The sequence below is a fragment of the Rhinolophus sinicus genome, chromosome 4 (genome assembly GCF_057876585.1).
Source record: "Rhinolophus sinicus isolate RSI-liver-muscle chromosome 4, RSI-T2T, whole genome shotgun sequence".
NCBI classification, from domain to species: Eukaryota; Metazoa; Chordata; class Mammalia; order Chiroptera; family Rhinolophidae; genus Rhinolophus; species Rhinolophus sinicus.
This window is the reverse complement of record NC_142504.1, coordinates 12,249,261-12,268,673: the sequence shown is the minus strand read 5'-3', so window position 1 is coordinate 12,268,673 and position 19,413 is coordinate 12,249,261. Positions and strand designations below refer to the sequence as shown.

General features: G+C 46.4%; 2 long non-coding RNA genes across 3 annotated transcripts in view; one reads left to right on the top strand and one right to left on the bottom strand.

Moving 5' to 3' along the window:
- Positions 1 to 25: 25 nt before the first annotated feature.
- Positions 26 to 19,413, bottom strand: part of LOC109444650 (uncharacterized) — a 37,136-nt gene continuing 17,748 nt past the window's right edge. Inside the window, exon 2 of the long non-coding RNA XR_002136917.3 lies at positions 26 to 3,336. This is a non-coding gene — a long non-coding RNA (uncharacterized LOC109444650). The remainder of the gene's footprint in view (positions 3,337 to 19,413) is intronic.
- LOC141573215 (uncharacterized) overlaps positions 3,330 to 19,413 on the top strand; it is a 32,891-nt gene continuing 16,807 nt past the window's right edge. The window contains exons 1-3 of one of the 2 annotated variants that reach the window (XR_016021029.1): positions 3,330 to 4,963; positions 6,934 to 7,061; positions 8,903 to 9,091. This is a non-coding gene — a long non-coding RNA (uncharacterized LOC141573215). Of the gene's footprint in view, positions 4,964 to 5,503; positions 7,062 to 8,902; positions 9,092 to 19,413 lie in introns of those variants that run through there. The other variant, XR_016021028.1, reaches the window with a different exon arrangement.

Here is a 19,413-nt window from a genome sequence, read left to right as displayed (position 1 = left end):
CCTGATATGATTCAAATGTTAATAATTGATGTTTTAAGACTTCAATGTATCTATTCTGACACTGCAGCTGGTATTTAGTAGTTTTCCACTCTTCAAACGTGTACTTTAGGTCTCTATGTGAGAACCCTTTTTTTTTCTATCCTATTTAGGAGTCCTTTGTGACACTGGTTGGACATCTGTGGTCATTCAGTGATGATGTTGACACCATTTCTTCACTGCTTTCCTCCCAGTTGTTGTTATTCAGTAAACAACGACATTTAAAGAATATATCTGGAGGTTGGTGATCAGTCCCATTCTTTGATTAACAGCAAGTTTCTTTCCTCAAATGAATAGCTCTCCATAGATTGTTAAATTAGATTTGAGATTGCCTTAATAGGCACAGCCTAGAGGCTTGCGTGTGCGTGTTAGACAACTTCATTGGTGGTTGTGTTTGACGTGGCTGCTGTCGGAGACGGTGCACGAGCAGTGGTCTGTGTGTGAGCTGAGTTCAGACCGCAGTCTGATTCTGACCGCAGCGGTGGTGGCGTGATCTTGCCCAGACACAGCCTTTCTTACGGGGCAATTCCTTTGTTACTGTGATGTAAGTACTCTTCACAGATACACTTTTTAAAAATACAGAGGGGCTTCTTTACCTAAGTGTAGGGATTGGGTGTTAGAAAGACCTGCATTCCTCCTTTACAGTGAATCGTTCGGAAATTGGTTGACTGGGGGAAAAGTTCTAGGCCAGTCTCGTCCCTGACTGGCTGGGTGACGATAGGCATGTCGCCTCTCCCTCCCCTGCCACCTTTGTTTCCTCATCTGTAAAAATAAGTAATGGACTCATTTCCAAGTTCCCTGCGGGCACTGGCATTGTGGGAATGTATGTGCCCTTGGCTAGTGGGGTAGGGAGGCTGGGAAGTAAAGTTTATAAGGAAAATACTGTCTCATGAAACCAGGGCTGGATGACCTGACATTGGCAAGACTGCATTTCTCTGATATTGAACCCATCTTTCCTAGGACCCCTTTTAGAAATAAAGACCCCAGCCCAAATACTGGGTATATATTAGCCCAAATGCAGACATCCCTGAATTATTTCTCATGCCTTCCTGTACTTCCCTTCTCTTTGTGATCAATCACACGGAATAGAAAGCCACAACAAAATAAGAAAACTTGCAGTGGTTGCTTAGTGATATAACGAACAGTCACGTTTCCTTTAGAAATGAGTCTCATTTCCATAGTGGAGTCCGGCCACGTGGGACGGCTCATTGTCCCCAGTGCTTGTGGACATGAGTGGGTTAAAGTAAAACACAATAAGCAAAGCAAAACTCACTCCCCGGTGTTTGGACCCTGCCCCAGGCCTGGCGCGAGCGGGAGTGTGCCCCAAGTGTGCCGGAAGGTCTGGCACACAGTTTTGCCCGCTGCCCTGCTGAGTTGGGGTGAGTGAACGTTCTTTGAAAACTCAAGAAATGCGTCCTGAAATAGCTGGCATGATACCTTTCCTCTCAGTTCTGTAGTGGGCAGATAATTTAAAAATATTTTCTCAGTCTCTGGCCCACCTTTTGTCCTTGCTGGAGAAGACAACGAATGACATTTATAAAAATCTGGGCAAACTGTAATTAGTCAAAAAATAAGGTAGGCGTATCCTATTAGGTAACACGTAACGTAGCAGAGAGATCGTTTCCTTCTTTCCTAGGAAAATGTGGCAGTAGCACCCGTGTAGAAGCCAGCCGTTAAAATGAAGTTGGTCCTTTGGGATGCTTTTTAATTGGAATCCTCTAGAGGTCAGCACTGCATAAAGAAAGGGCTTTCCAGTTCTGGGGAGTCTGGTGCCCATTTCCTGGGAGAGCAGGAGTGCTGCCAGACGTCCAGAATGGAGAGGGCGGAGTGAACAGCCCGGTTACACAGGAGCGGAAGGTGTAGAGTCCTCTTCTTAGACTTAAACCCTAACATTTGACTCAGGTGGGGTTTTTTTGCCCTTCTCATTCGTCTTTCTCTACAGCTGCCCCACTCCCCACGCACACACTTGTCAGCTCAATAAACACGACTTATTGACCGATCGATGAAGCGTGGCATTAGCTCACTCTAGAAGGGCTGGGGAAATGCCAAAGAGGAGATGGACGATGCATTTCTTCTTGCTGTGAGCAGGGTGAAAGGCTGCTCTGTGTTCCAAGGCAGCCTGGGCCTTTCTGGTGGGTGATGAGCCAGTAGGCTTTGCTAAACCCTGCAATTTCCAGCCCAGCTGCAGGGTGCTGGGGGTAGCGCTGGGTCCGCAGGTTTCTATACTACTTGGAACCCAAATCAGGCTCCCTGTGGCCTGCACACGTCAGGAGTGGGTGGGGAAGGATTAGAGCATCCGTAGATCTGGCCAGAATTGACATCATTGGTAACCCCTAAATCCTGGTCGGCACTCCTGGGGCTCTGGAGCACAAGGTGCAGTAGCAACATGCAGAGACGGCCACAGGCTTTGTGGACCCCCGGAGGCCAAATCCAAATCCAGGAGCAGCCTTGGGAGCTCCCAGCTGTTGTCAGAGGTCCCCAGGATTTCCTTCTAGCCCAAGAAGAAACAGGAAGAAGTGAGACAACAGGTTCATTGAAATAGTTTTAGTGATTGGTAAAACAGGATCCGTAGGCAGGGATAAGGCCAGGGAAACAGCCCGCGTGCCCTCCTTTCTGTGCTCTTCTTCCTAGGTCCTGCCCCCTGAGCATCCCTTTACAAGGCCATTACTGACTCGTCTAGTGACAGAAGAGGCTATTACAGACTCCTTGCAAAAAAAGGGTTTTTCCCCAAGCTTACCCTGAAATAACCAGGAGCGAAAATTCACTGTAGTCAGGCCAGAGCCTGAGAGCAAGAAGCGAGCTCCTCGTCCACTCACACCTGATAACACGCAGTAGCGTCACCATCACGCACCCACAGCTTCCGTCTCCACGTGGCGCCCTGAACCATCCAGACATGTCCAGCCTGCCTTCCAGCACTTTCCTTTCTCACCTTCCTGCAGAGGCAGCGCAGCCCCTCAGGACGCGGCAGTTCTCATGCTTGTCTTGGTGCAGTGTCGTGTGGGGGGAGTGCATGGAAATGGGAGAAACATTTCAAAGGCAAATTCAAGTCACTTTGAAGCTCATCTGTTTGATTGGACGATCTCTGCCGCCGTGAACCTCCACGAATGCAGGGAAAGAAAAGCCGGCCATATCAGTATCCCCTAGAAGTGCTGGTTCTCCAAACCTGCTTTCCTTGATTCTGAGATTCAAATGGCATCACTAGATCCCTCGAGATGGGGACCCCCGGTCCGGGTATGTGAGTGTCAGCTCACTGGTGAGTGGTTACAGGGAGCAGAACCATGCTTTTCCATTTTCCGAATGCTGCACAGAGGAGAGAAAGGAAAGCAGAAGAGGTGAATCAAAAAACAACCCTTTGAACATGTAATTTCTCTGACGACCATAAAGCTGCACAGGTGCAGGAAGAGGAGGGGACAGTGTCACCTGGAGACGAAGAATCTGAATCCGGCTCTTTTCTGAATCTGGCTCTTGCTTCCCATATGGCCTTAGTCTTTAAATCTTTAGTTTCTCCTGCTCAGAAGGGTTACGGGCCACTCTGGACCTCGGGCTGCAAGGGGCTGTAAAAATAAACTGTTGTGGAGAATCAACTTGAAATCGGGTCTGGAAAGTGTCAGTTTCACAGTTTCTGGCTCCCGTACTCCCTCTTATCAGAAGTGTAGATTCAATAACTGAAAAGGACGTGAACAACCGTACAGTCCCCCCCAAATCTCCCCTGCAGTAGGGTCTCCTTTGGAAGCATCCTAGTGAGGGCGGCCTGCAGGCCTGCCTTTCCCTGCACAGCGCACCCTCCCGCCATTCTCTCCCCTCCCACTTTGCCTGACATGGCGTACTTTATAATTCAAGCTCATCCACATTTCATATGGGGATATAATTCCATCCTTTACTGGACAACACTGTGACTTCAGAAGCATGACCTTCATACTTGCACGTGGCCTCAGCTTTCATACTGCACTCAGAGAAAAATCCCGCCATGAACAATAACTGTTACCTAGCCCACGCCGTTTACAAGCTGGCCTGTACAGTGCAGTGAAGATGTGATTTGGCAGAAGAGTGGGAGGTACTTGGTGATAGAGCTCGACTGTGCTGATCTCTCTTGATTCCCCTTCCTTCGAAGACGGCTTCTGACCCTGGCCCGCTCCCAAATGACTCCTGACACTGGTTACAAGAACAGCGAAGGGAGAGCATGTGAGTGATTTGGTGTAAAGCCATGACCGTACTGGAAACAAACCAGTGTCCGTCTCACGGTGGATGGGGGCATCTTCTCCATAAACACCTTGCAAGCTTTGGAAGATGATCTGTTACCCAGAAGGAAGCCAAAAATGTTACCTCACTCAGTTCTCATGAGCTCATCAAACCCCCTCACATAGTCCGGTCTCTTCAGGACTCCGGCCAACCCTTTGCCAGATGCATGAAAGTGTAATCCCTGGGGTGCCCGTCCAACCTTGCTCTGACCCTGGCACGCTTCAGCTCTGGAAGACCACAAACAAAATTGGCCATGTGCTCTTGAAAATTCCATTTGGAGGCTAGTGTTGGTGACTGGATAGGATTTTGACAAAAGAAAACAAACGCTGAGTCAGGTCTGCTGCTTGCAGCTTAGAGTTCATGTCCCTGGGGACAGTCCTGCCTGCTGCCAGGGGACAGTGTTACAGATGTAGAGTTGGGCAGAGCAGCCGCTGGCAAGTACAATGACCTTGGTCTGTTCGTCTGTTGTCAAGACAATGGCACTATTATGACACCTCTAGAAATGGAACTTTTTATCTGGCAACAGTGTGCTACACGTTGGAGCACTGATGTCACAAGCAGGCAGAAACTAGGGAATCCATCCTCTTGGAAAGGGTGACTAATTGTATTTCCCAGCCTCTGAACATAACTGATGGCAGCCATCTTTCCAACCACGCCAGCCTGGGGGTGAGGAGAGAACCAACGACAGGTACAAACACGTTTCTCTGGCTCTGACACTTCCTTTGGGGACTCCCAGCTCTCCTCAGATTCCTCACAAATATTCCTGGGTGGACCTTGGGGAGTCTCACGACTTATAAGCAACACAAATTTGTTCTTCACAGTTCTGGGGCTGGAAGTCCCAAGACCAAGGTCCCAGCAGATTCGGTGTCTGGTGAGGGTCTGCTTCTTGGTTCCTGTGTCTTCACATAGTGGGAGGAGTGAGGAAGCTCTATGTGGTCTCTTTCCTAAGGGCACTAATCCCATCCATGATTGTTCTACCCTCATGACCTAATCCCCTTCCTGAGGCCACACTTCCAAATACCATCACACTAGGGATTAGGTTTTCACATAGGAATTTTGGGGGAACACACATATTCTGTCTATAGTATAAAGTTACCTAAGTTTCTGCATCTAGAACTGTATACGTCTAGACCCCTGTCACCTGTTCTCAGAGTCACAGGAACCCTGGACCTCTATTTTCCAATGCTCTCTCTTTAAAAGACGCCTCCATGAATCCTCAACACCCCCACCCCCAATCAGGCTCTGCAGTTTCATGATCACCACAGGAGTTAGGTGGGTTCCTGAAGGCCTCCCAGGGCCAGTCCACCGGTGCTGGGCCACTGACTGCATGCAAGCTGTTGGCACAGCCAGACTTTGAGATTCAGTGTCCTCAGAACCCTGTTTCCCACTTCCATCTTCCTTCCTTTTCTGGTTTCTTCATTCCAAATGGTACTCACTTCCTACTCCTGGGTTTGCATCCCCTTCTCGTCACTGCCCTGACGTCTTTTCCCATTACAAGCCTGCCCTTCTCCCTCATGACTATTACAGGGGGCTTTGGTTACCAGGTATGGTCACCCCAAGCCTTCTGCTTCAGACCTCAGAGAAGATTGAGTGGCGTGTCCCTACTGTTTCCAAAGATGAGAAGAGGGATTTTGATTTGAGAAAGCTGTATTGAGCTCTGACACCTTCTCAAAGCCGGGCCATGGGGTGGCAGAACTGGGTTCTTATTGGGACCAGTTTCCACCTGTAGCACTTCTTCCCGCAAGGTCTGTGTTGAGAGCTCAGGGAGCCTCAAATCATGGGATCCTGTGCACAAAGACACAACTAGAATCACTGTCTAAGAAATCAGGTTCATTTACTTGCCAGTGAAAACAGGTGTCTAAGCTGCCGGAATCCCTGTGAACCTAACCGAGTCTGCCTGCAGAAGGGTCTGTGCAGGGCGCTGGTCTGCAGCGGCCCCAGACTCTTGGACTTGAACAGCTGCCTACCAACAACATCAGCTCCTCTCCTGAGATTATCTTTCCCAACGTGCCCGCAACTCGTCCTGTGCAGATTGCATCACATGGCACAGATGCTGCTCAGGCTTCCAGCCAATGGAAGTCCTGCAAAGGACTTCTGTTTATAAGGAAGGCATTCCCCGGGCACTCAGGCCCTCTCAGTCCTGCTGAGAAGTAGGCTGAGTCCCCACAGACACTGAAGGGTGGGGCTGCAAACCTCCTCTGCCGAAGAAAGGGTTGTTCTGCCACACACAATGGGAGGGTGCCCCTGGCGTGATGTGTGGTGAGTTGACAGCAGCTGTTTGTGTGTCCGTCTCCATGTACATCTGACCTCTGCCAGGTTCAGGGGGGAGTCTTGGATTTGAATTTTGGAGAATGAATTGCACCAAAAGCTAAGGTCTGTCTAGCTCCAATTGGCTTTAGTAAGGAAATGGCCACCAGCTATAGATTACTCTTTAGTTCTGGCTGCCTGTGTCTTTAGGGGCATCTTAATTGCTAAGGGCTATAGAATGGGCAGCCAGGGCCAGTGTAGGCTGACAGCCATGGTGGTTGGCTAGGCAGCTTGATAGTCTTCCTTAAGGCCCAGCCCCTGGATGGAGCTGTAGCATATGCCTCGGGTGTTTTCGTCAAAGCAGGAAGGGCCATATCTCTGCGGGGCAGTGATACTTGTTTCCTTATGCAGCCTTTAGGTTTTTCATTCATTGGTTAACCCTGATCATACCTGAGATGGCAGAATAACCGACCTCGTGGTTGAGAAGATGCATTTTCAAGAAACACAGCCGACCATGCCAACTCAGCCACTTACTACCTGTGAGTCTTCAAGTCAGCTAACTTAATCTCTCCAGTCCTCAGATTTTCCATTAGTAATCTTGGATAAATAACCCAATAGAAAAATGGACCAAGGACACAGAGAGGAAATTCACTGAAGAACTACACATGGCCAACAAATACATGCAAAGCTTTTTAGTCACCAGGAAACTGCAAATTAAGACAAGACCTCATTCTTGGCAAATGTTTAAAAGATTGAAAGTGTTAGCATTGACACAAAGGCACTGCCACACTGTTGGTGAGACGACAAATGGGATCAGCCACATTAAAAGGCCATTGTACTAAACTTGTCACGTGTAAACCCTGTGGCTTCCAGTCCCCCTTCTAGGAATCCATCCTGAAGAAATAACTGTGCATATGGTTATGGGTGTGCATTGTACTATTGCCTGTAATATTTTACAAACGTAAAGGAAACAATCCAACTGCTCACCAATAGCACAAAGGCCCTGGGCAGGTAATGGCAGGTAGCTCTGTAGGTTCCGACACAGAAACAATTCTGTCATGTGTGGTTACCTGCAAAGAGCGAGTCAGGGAACAGTCCATGGGGGGCAGTAACATGTATGTCAAAAGAAATGTATGTTTCCATTTTTGTGAGTAGGCTCATGGTCCAGGTCCAGGAGGGCGTACATCCAACTGTTCACTGTAATTACCTCTAGGAAGACGAGTGAGGACAGCGGGAGGGAGGGAGGGAGGGAGGGAGGAAGGAAGACATCCAGTTTTTACTCCATATACTTTGGATTTTTGCATCACTTTCAATCTGCATTGCAAGGTTATTCTTCTCTTGTCCCAGTTCCCCCAGAAAGCTGTCAGAACAAGACTGAAATGGGAAGGCGGCGTCCAGAGCTGAGTTGGGAGGAACTAAGGAGTGCAGAGTCGGACAGGTTACATTTCAGAGGCCCACTAGGTGTGTAGGTGGAGATGCCCAGCAGACAGCTGGACAGAGGAGTCTGACAGGTTTGGGCATCACGTTTGAAGAGGTGTCCCCTAGGAGATACGGGCAGTGTGGAAGGAGTGCCAGTAATAAGACACAGTGGGGCCCCAGAGCCCAGAGTGGCGGGCAAGCCCCGGATTCCAGTGCCCTTGACATGAATCGGTTTCTGCTGTGAGTCCAAACGAGTGTCGTGTCTCAATCGATGCTTCCCACCCACTGGCCTCACCGGCACCTTAAAGGCTCCTTCCATCTTATCCTGAGCACGGCTTCCTGCTTTTCCTCTGAGCCCATAGCTCTGTCTGGCTGAACTCTTTTTGATGGTCTCTGGGGTTCCCAACTTTCCCTTCTCTTGATATCCTGTCTTTAGATTTCCTGTTGCTCCAAACTTCATGGCTACAGGGAAGCCCATCCTACCCAAGTAACTCCACCCACCCCGTCTCACCCCATTCTTTAAACTCCAGCCCTGGCAGAGCCCAGACCCTTACACACTCCGGAGATTTCAACATTTGCCCATTTCTTTGCACAGTTACTAATTTAATTCCCAGAAGGAAGACATATTTGTATTATTATCCCTGCCAGCTCAACAGATGAAAACATTGAGGTTCCAAAACGTGAAATACCCAAAATCACCCAGAGAGCAAGTGTCTCACTGTTCTATTGCTGTGTAACACATTGGCACACACTCAGCAACTAAAAACAACACACATCTGTTATCTCTCAGTTTCTGTGCATCAAGAACCTGGGTACGTCTTGGCTGGGAGCTCTGCGTCAAGTCTTTCATGGGCTGCATTCAGGGTGTCAGCCACGATGGGTGTCATCTGAAAGCTCGGTTGGGCAAGGACCCACTTCCAAGGTCGTCAGTCGTCGTTGACAGAATTCAGTTCCTTTTCAGCTTTTGGACTGAGGGCTTCAATTCCTTCCTGACTGCTGGCTGGTGACCACTCTCACTTCCTTGCCATGTGGGCCTGTGCGATGTGGCTATTCACGTCTTCAGTGTGTGTGAGCTGAGAAGACAGAACCTACAGTCTCTTAGAACCTAACCTCAGCAGTGACATCCCATCACCTTCGCTGGATTCTGTTGGTAAGAAGGAAGTTGCGAGGCCAACACACACTTAAGGGGAGGGACCGCGCAAGGGCACGATGTGGGGCTCACTGGGGAATCTCAGAGTCAGCGCGCCACAGGAAGTACCACTTGGGTTTTAATTCAGGTCTGTCACCCGACCGCCAACGTTTGGCTTCTTCCTTCTATGCACGCCTGGATCCTCAATGGTTGTGCCCTGCTATGGTCTGAACAAAAGGGTAAAAATAATATCACTTTCCTTGCATGGCTCCATCAAAAATCTTTTAGCCATGGATATTGAGTAACCTGATTTTAACAAACAAAGGGACTTTCAAATTAACATGCTTTTCCAAAACAGAGTGTTATTTAAAGCTAAGTAACTGAAGTGATGAAGGAAGGAGCAAATGGTGCCCTGTAATAAAGGCAGCTGAAAATAACTGCTGTCACCTTTTACATCAGTCCTGCACCCATAGACCACTGGTAAATAATCTTTCTATGCCCAGCCCAGAAAGTTAGCCATTCTGGAAAAGGAGGTGGGTCAGATCAACAGAGAAAACTAGTCCCCCGCGGTGTCACACCAGGATTCTGTCTGAGCCACCTTCTTCCAAGACACTCAGGTGGACACAGCTTTCAGTCCGTATGATGGAACAGTCCCTGACTGACAGAACGTCCTTCTGGGGTGACCGATGGGGGAGATGATGAGTGCCAGCCCTTTCTTCCTATCTCTGCCCCCACTCCCTGAAAATCTGATAAGGACACTTGCCAGCACTGTGGCTTCTCGGCAGCCCGAGGAGAGTCTCAGGCATCCCTCTGCTCCTGTCCCTGTTTCTCAGGCTGCGACTTATGTGGGGCTCTCTCACCATTGCCCCCACTCCTCAAAACAGCCACTTCAGGTCCCATGACTCCCAATTACCTTGTCATCTGGGACCTTGTCTTTAGCGTAACCCAGCTGGGTACATTTACTTAATAACTATTTACTAAGAACTCACTGTAGGCCAGATATTCTTCCAGACACTGAAAAGGAGGTAGCCCTCGTACATGGGTATCATGTACACAGGTTCCTATGACACAGAGGCTAAGAGCGTGGCTTTGACGTCAAGTAGTTCCTGCTGCTGATTCACGATGAACTTGACTCTGACAGGTTACTTTCTGAGCCCCAGTGTCCTCTTCTGTAATACGGAGGTCATTATTCCTACCTCGTAGGACTGTTGTGAGAATTAAGTGAAATGATTTGGGCCGCATGTAGTACACGCCTAGCGCACAATAAATACTTGGCAGTACTTCTCCGTGATCAGCACAGGACACCATGAGCCGCGATTCCCCATCCTCACCCAACTCTAGCTTCCCAGAAGGCTGCACACTGCCTGGCACATGGTGCGTGCTCAGTAACCATTTGTGGAATGGCTTGATGAATGAATAAAGGCGACTGCAGTTAGTGACAAAATAGTTATCTAGAGCAACTTGCCAAGAAGCTCAAAGATCTCTCAATAGTATCTAAGTTAGTTTTAAAGTCCACCTTGGATGATAAGTAGGAGGTTTGGCCAGTTAGGTGTTTGACCAAGACCTAAAGGTAAATTTGCTTAGGACCATACAGTAAGTCCGGAATGGCTCTAAGGCGGAGATGGAGATTCTCCGACTCGCAGCTCACTACTGAGTATTGAGAATGTTGAGATCATCTCCCCAGCCTGACTGATTTAGCAACTCGGAAACAGCCCCTTTGCATGGGGACTGCCTACTGCCTTGTGGCCATGACTCATTTTGGAAGAAACCAATTGGTCATCCCAGGCCTTGGTGCTGAGCAAATAAGTGTTAGAGCAATAGCCAGCTAGCTTCCTTCTGCTTATTAGTCAAGAGTCTGATCTGAACGTCCCCGCAGAGTTTGTCCAGCAACCCCATGGGTGGTTTTCCTGCATGGTGAGGTTATCTGCTCAAGTGCGACCAGCAACCATCCTTGGAGAATGAGAACAAATCTCAGTGTCAGGTGCTCTGGCTCCTTGCCCCAGCGGCACCAGCTGTGTGACCTTGGATGTGTTTCCTGACCCTCTGCACTTTCATCTTCTCTTCTGAAAAGGAGGGGATATAACACCTTGTAAGGATTTAATGATACGATGTATGACAAAGGGTACGCAGCACAGTTCCCGAATGCTTGTGGAAATTGGATCTAACGCAGGGCCAGCGTTAGTCATCTGATGTGGTGACGGGCCTGGAAAAATCTTCTAGTCCCCCTTTCCTCCCCCATAGTCTGGATTAATTCCAACTGGTACGTTGGGTGAGGCAGTGATTTTCAAGATTTATCTCTGAGCAGAACTCTTTTGTCAAGCAAACTTAACGTGGACCGGAACCAAAATACACGAAAATAATAAAGTGGAGCTAAATCTTTGTCTGAGACCTGCCCACCCAACACTTTGTAATGATCTCCCATGTGTCGCCGTGAGCCCCAAAGCTTCCTGGGACTGGGTTTGAAAACAACTGAACTAAAGCCTGCTCCATGGTCCTTGTCAAAGTAATAATCATATGAATACATTATCATAATATAAATGCGAGCTGCTATTATCCGTAGTGGTAGTAATATTATCGCTGACACTTACTATAGTGGTTTGAGACTTTAGCGTGCATCAGAATCACCTAGAAACATTATTAAAACAAACATTGTGGGACCCCACAGCCAGAGTTTCTGATTCGATGATAGGTTTGGGGTAGGACCGAGAATTTGCACTTCTAATGGTTCCTAATGATGCTGATGCTGGAGCCGGGGAGCCCACTTTGAGAACGGTAGGTATCCTGAGTCCTCTCTGTAGGACAGGCACCGTGCCTGGCACTTTACCTGGGTAGTTTTACTTGATGCTCACAGCTGCGACTTGAGGTAGGTATATGTCTTACTTACAGCTGTAGAAACCAAGACTTAGAGAGTCTGAGTGACTTGCTCAGGGTCTTACAGCTATTAAGTGGCAGAGACCCAGCCAGGTCTGACCCCATGACACTCTCAACCATGACGTGAAAATGAAAATGGGTTACAAGGGTTGGGTACACTTATCCCCATATACTTCTTGCCATTCATTGACCCAGTACAAATAAGTTAGTGAAATGAACTGGCTCCCAGGGAAAGAGTTCCAGCATAGTTGAGGTTTGATGGAGAGCAGAAAAACAAGACAAAACAGGGATGCCTGAAGAACAGACCACTGCTTATCATTGTCTGCCCATTTGGGGTACCAGGCAGCCATATGACTTCTCAGGGTATCTCGGAGATATTGACCAAGAGAGGCAGTACATGTGTCAAAGGATAGAAAACAAATCTCATTTTGCTCATTTATTTATGACTTCATTAACTTACGAAATATTTAGTGAATAGCTACTATATGCTGGGTGCTGTTTGGTGCTGGAGATGCAAAGGGGAGTAAAAACAGACACGGTCCATGATCCCCAGAGCCTACAGTGCACTCAACATTACCAAGTCTAGTAACGATTTTGCCCAAATCTTGAAATGCAGCTTTGACCACATTTCTCTTATGTCCCAGCCCATTGGTTTTGACTTTTCCAAGTCTTATTAGCTTATATTATTCACTCTGTTTGTGGACCTAGTGAATTTCCATCCTGACGCATGCAGTTCAACCCCATTCTGACGTCACGATCTCAAAAGTCTGCCTTTTCAATAGATTTTTTTTTTATTCTTGATTATAGACAGGTTTTGGCTGGTATTTGGTCATTGGTTACTTGGAAATATGACTAATATGTGGAGGTTTTTTGACTGGTCTGCTCTTGTGTTCTTACTCATTCCTGCTAATTACCCAATGTGTCTGATATGCAAGATAAATGCTTAATGAATGGTCTAATGACTGGATCTGAAACACTACATTCAGGTTCAAGAGCGCTGTGGTCCTGGGAGGGAGGTTCTTGCGGTTCTCATTCTGCCAGCCCTACCTCTTGCCGTTTAGAATAGGTTTGAGGAGGCGAAATTAGATCCTGAAGGTCACATGCACTGTTTGATTCCAAAGAAAATGTCCCCACATCCTGGGCTTAGCATGCTTTCTCTGAAAACTCATTTTGGGGAAACTCTGTCTTACTTGTTCCAATTTAGATTCCCTCACTTTGGCAAACTTATGACCTATGAAAAAGTGATAATAGATAGGGTAATTCTTGACAACTGAAAAGCCAAGTTTTGAGAAATCACGTGAAAGAAAGAAGGAAATGGAGAAAGGAAGGCGAGGGAAGAAAGACTAGTAAGAAACCCATGATTGATGTGAAACACAGTTTTCATGATGAGCTAAAGAAAACCTCTAGGCTGCCTCCTAGAGGCACAATTTCCTGTTCTCTACTCTGCAGATGTTTGCATTGAAAACAAAACTAAATTTAAGCTACAAAGTAAAAACTTAACATTCAGGGCAGCCGTATGGACTATTTGCTTTGAATGAGTGGCAGCCGCCAGTCTTCTAGAGTCGGTCCATAGAAAATATTTGAAACAAAGGCTGTAGTGAGAGCCGGCACATGGGATCTGTGGAATGAGGTAAGTGCTTTCAGAAAGAAAAAAGTGAAAAAAGAAGAAGGAGAAGGAGAAAAGAAGAAGCCACCCACACATCCAGTTCTTTCGGTTAATGTCAAATTTTACTCACCAATCCTGACAGACCCACTTGTGATGACTCTTAGTGGGGCATTTCCAGTGGACAAGTATCCAGTCTGTGAAAAGCCTCAGTAAATGTGTTATGAAGGACACTGCTTTCATTTTGGCACAAAATTAGCGTCAACTGTAAGACCCCCACGTCGGTAATTCATGCTTCCTCCTCATGCCCAGATCTGCCCTTGCGTTTGGCAGGGCACCCCGACAGCTTGACGTGTAGCCTTGGCCCAATCCCCAGGTTGCCTGGTCAGGCCCACATCAGAGCAGGGGGCCAAGGAGAATAAACATGATGAGTTGGTATAGCTGAGTGTTTAAGGGCTCAGGCTCTGAAGACAGAAAGACCTGGGTTCAAATACCAAATCTGCTATGTGACCCTGGGCCTCAGTTTCCAAATAAGTCTTGATAACATGGGCTTATTATAAAGATTCAGTGAGGTGGCATGCACTAAGGGCTTAGCTCATTGCATGGCACACGCCGTGTAATCAGCAAATGGTACCTGTCATTACTGGCCGTCTTGGTCTTAGTATTACTGTTAGCATGGGTGGTTTAAAAGAGGACAGTATGTGCATCCAGAGCAGTTCTCCAATGCATTTGTAGCAGATTATAAAGTTTGTCAAAATTAGTGACCCAATCCACATACAGCGCTGTCCCATCCGACATCCTGCAACAAGAAAAATGTCTTCTGTGCTGCCTGAGAGTATCGCCTCTGCCGCACGAGCTTCTGAGCACTTGAAACTTGGCTAGAGGAAGTGAGTTTTCAAATTTAATTTAAATTGAAGTAGCCATATGTGGTCTGTAGTTACCATGTTGGACAGCACAGCTTTTTAAGATTAAAACTGCCAAATCTATGTGAGAAAGGGCAAATATGAGAGAAGAGTTAAATGTGAACATAAGGAAGGTTAGAGCTCATAGGATTGAAAACGTCAGAAAGAACCAAATTTTTAATGAGTGATGGACGTAATTCTTATCACATCCATTTAGCACAAAAACAAGCAAAATATGAAGCATTTCTAAACCTTAGAAGTCAAACAGTCTGGTTTCAAGAGCTATTTGACAAATTATAATTCCACTGAAGTGAAAGAGATTGAACTTCGATTTGGAATTTACAATAGAAAAATGTGTGCCATTTGGTAAATAACCGTGATGAACAAATGAGGCAGCATCAGATCTAAACATGGAAGCCTAACAAGCAGAGGCAAGTTTCTTGAATGTCTTCCTCAAATTACGTGTTGAACCTCTACAGGTAAGGGTCACTTTGGGGGAGAGAAAAAAGAGGCAGCAGTGCTTATATAATTCACTGCTAGATGGCAATGAACTCGCTCATTGGCACACTAATGAAAAAGCCCAGATGCGGAGAAATTAATAAAATTGATATGTTTTCTGTTCCTTTTGGCACAACCCAAGATATAGGCATAAATGCTGTGTATTCAGTGATAACTCAGATGCATCACAGACATTGTAAGAGGATGTTTAGTGACTATGATAGGTTTAAATACTAGGAGAATCACTGCACTGTACACATGAAGCTGAAGCGGAACAATAATGAATGTCAACTACAACTTTATATATATATATATATATATATATATATATATATATATATACACACATATACATTTACAAGAAGCGGAGTACAGCATTAGGAATAGAGACAGTGGAAATGCAATGGCTGTGTGCGATGTCAGAGGGGTAGTAGATTGGGGGAGGGGAGGTTATCACTGTGTGAAGAATATAAATGATAAATGTCTATTACATTGTTTTGTACACCTGAAAGTAAAAACATAAAAAATAAATAAATACTAGGAGAATTATAATTCAGAGGGTCAGGGGTCCAGATGAAAAAAAATAATGTTTCAGAAAGCCTTGGTTTTACAAGCACTTAAGATGTTGCAAGGAGATCTCACATATTTGAAGTAAAAGTTGCTGTACAATTGAGAATGGAGATACATGGTTTTGAGACCTGGTTTCTGCTGGTTACCAGCCGGGAGTCCTCCAGCCAGTTACACAGTCTGTGAGTGCCTCAGGGCTTCCATACATATGAAAATGGGGTTATGACTAATGATCTCATAAGATTCTTGTATACAGCTTGAAAGGAAAACAGTACGGAAAACTATAAAGCACTTTGCACATGAAAACTGTTAGTATTGTCGTTATCATCATTATTTTGATTTTCTCAATAATCCTCTGAGGGAGATAGATAGAGCAAATGGACCATGTTACAGACGAAGCACCTGAAGCTGAGAGGGGTTAAAGGACTTGCCCAAGGTCACACACCCATGACGACAAGCGTCCTCATCATGGTTATGAAAAAGTGGTGGAGCTTCGCTGAAGAACACAAAGGTTTCCTATTTCTCTTGAATCTGTTGCCTTAGAAATGCTTAAAATCATGGGACTGTGAAACTGGAACAGTCAGGACTGCCTGATCCAGGCAGGAGAGGCCCCTGGCCAGGGCCCTGTGTGTTTGTTAGAACGAGGGCCTGCAAACTGGACCAAATGCAGCCTGTTTGGGTAAATAACGTTTTATTAGAACACTGCCTTGCTCATTCATTTACGAACTGTGTTTAACTGTTTTTGTCCGTCAAGGACGGAGTTGAGTAACTGCAATAGATGCCAAAGCCAAAAATATTTACTCTTGGCCCTTTACAGAAAACGTCTGCCCACTCCTACGTGCAAGGGGAGTATACTGTGTGTTACAAAATACACAAAAGTAAATGTATTATCTCATGGCCATTCTGTCCGTCCAGGTCTGACGATCAGCCCTGGCAGAATGTGACCCCTGCGCCGAGGTAGCCGCTGTCTGAACAGCCCCCCTCCGGCCCAAACTCCCACATGTGCACTGTGTCTACAAAGAGACTACATCTGGATTCTAGGGAGGTTCAGGGCTTCTGCTGCTCCTCACTTAGGCAGGTACAGCTTTGGGGTGCATGGAGCATTCAAGCTGGGTAAATCCTTACTAGATAACAGAAATAACAAATCAGTCAAGAATGTCTCCAATCCTTCCTCTCAGATAGCATCAATGCAGTCGATTCTTGCCTAACAGTATCAGTTCCCAGTGGAGCCGTGCATTCTGGCTTCTCTTTAAGTTTCAATTCCTGGTCTGGTTCTGGGGGTGCTCACAGATTGGCACGGTATTTACCGCAGACGCGCGTGCCAACTGGGAAACACTGTAATATTAAACAACTTATATCACTTGTCAACCATTTTTTATATAGGTCTTGATAGAAAATGAGTGAAGTGTGATCTGTTTTTTACGTTGGCCACTGGATGAACATTGAACACCAGAATTATTTTTCTGAAATGATTTTATTTAAATGATTTTGATTTAAACTTTTGTCACTTGGGTACTATAATTTGTATTTTGCCTTTTAATTTTAAAGGTACGTTTTGAGTTTTTAGAAGATAAACACATACTTGAAAACATGAACATTTTTAACTTTTTATTTTTTTTACATTTGTTTTAATTTACATTATTTGATGAAAGTAATATATTCAAACTTGACGTACTTTGAATACTGTTTTGTCTTATTTTTATAATCATTTGGACATTAATGTCAATGAAATGAGAACCATGTTTCTCATTTATGACAGCGGTCATCCTTTTTTGGTTTGGGCAATAGAAGAAATAATATGCCTATGTTTGATTTTTTTTTTCCCCTTTAGACAACAGATGGGAATGAGACAACAGAATTATTAATATGGTTACTTGTTTCCCATCCCCCAGCCTCCTGACAGGAATTCTCTACTTGGGATTATGTTGATAACTTCTATCTCAGTACCTCTGGGCATCTGTTTCTCAGAAAAAAAGTTCTCTTCAGTTTGGGGGCTACACAATTCTATTCAACTGCTTTTCTGGTGGGTTTGGGTCTCTTTTTCCAGTGACTAATTTGCTAAGACACTGCCTCTCAGAGGCTCCAACTGCTGCCAGCACAGAGTTCCTTGAAGCCCTATCTGATGCTGCCCTTCCCAGGAAAAGGAGGGCGGGGCTGCCAGGCTGGCCTGGAAACTGGAAACAAGGTGGCCTTTGTCCCCTTTGTCCCGCAGACATCTGCTTTCCCTGGGGTGCCATTAGCATCAGCCATTCAGGGAGCCAGGCAGAAGGCTGCTTCTCTCCTAATAGGGAGAGACACACTTCCACACGCACTCAGGGGGCCTCTGGACAACTGGCGGGAGCCATTCTTAACTACCCAAGTGGGCTCCAGGGCCAAAGCTCAGCTCTGCCACCCCAGCGCTTGGGGGAGCTACTCCCACGTGTCAGGAAATAATGTATTCATTCATTAGCTCATTGAACAAATACTGACGGCATGCTGCGTGCCAGGCATGTGCTGGGCACATGGTGATCGTCTTTCTATGCTGTAAGAAGAAATATATTTGGACTTTGGCCCTGAGCTGCCAAAACCCTTGGGATTTTGTGATCTGTCTTCTGTTTTTCCTCATGAGCCACTTTCCATCACACTTGAATGTATGCTAATGAGGTGACTTAGCATGGCACCCCTAGATAGACTCAGGATGGGGCTGGTCACCAGAAAGGCAAGTGATTAGAGGTTTGGAGGCTTCATCCCCTCCCACCAACCTTGGCATGGGGGTGGGGAGGGGGGTTGCTGGAGATTGAGCTCCACAAAAGTTCTTGAACAAGGACATTCAGAGAGCTTCTTTCTGGGTTTGTGAACACACGCACCTGCTGTAAGGGTCGCACACCCCACTTTCTGTGCTCAGGATTCTTCCAGACTTCACTCCACCTAAGCACCTCTTCATTTGAGTGTTCATTTATATCTTTTATAATAAACCGGTAAACATAAATAAAGTGTTTTCCTGAATTCTGTGAGCTATGCTAGCAAATTACCAAAACTGAGGGGGGAGGGTGGTAGGAACCCCAGAAGTACAGGTGGCCTTGGACTTGTGACTGGCATATGGCGGAGGGTATTTTTCTGGGATTGAGCCCTTAACCTGTGAGGTCTGTGCTAACTCTGGGTATTTAGTGTCAGAACTGAATTGACTTGTAGGACACTCAGCTGGTGTCCGCAGAAAATTGATGTTTGTCAGAAAACGTCCCAGAGTTCCCTCACCCCATGAGCTTATAGTGTAACGGGCGGTAGGTCCATAATGTAACAATTAATTACAAGAAGGTGATGCCTTTGACCGGGAGAAGAATGAGGTGTCCTGGGAGCCTATCCTGAAGAACTTATGCTACCTGAGGAGCTAGAAAACATGTCTCTGAGGAAGCGACATTCAAAGTGAGACCTACAGGATACAAAGGAGGAGAGCAGGCATAGGAGCGAGTTCAAGCCGGCCTGACTTTGAAGGACACCTGTGCCCGGCAAGGCCGACACTGGGTGGGAGAACCCGAATCTCAGGATGCCCTCTAACAATATCACAAAGCCTCTTGGAGGCCCTGTGGGTATTTCCTCTTCAGAACCCTACTGAGCCTCGTTTGTTCATTCACTCAACAAATGTGAAGTAAGCACCTCCTTTGTGCCATATACTGAGTGGAGAGCTGGGAATACAGAGTGAAGCCAGACATGCCCTTACACTGGAAGAGATTATGGTCTAGCCATGAAGACAAGTGTAGTGGAGGCACACTTCCGTCTGCCCAGCACCTCTCCTTGTGGGGACAGCCCCCCTCACAGTCAGTGTGCTTCCTGGGTTGCAGATTTCACTTCCCTGGCTCCAGGGATGGGCACATGACCTGGCCAAAGTGTCACGGTGATTGGTTCAGAAATGGACATGTGACCTG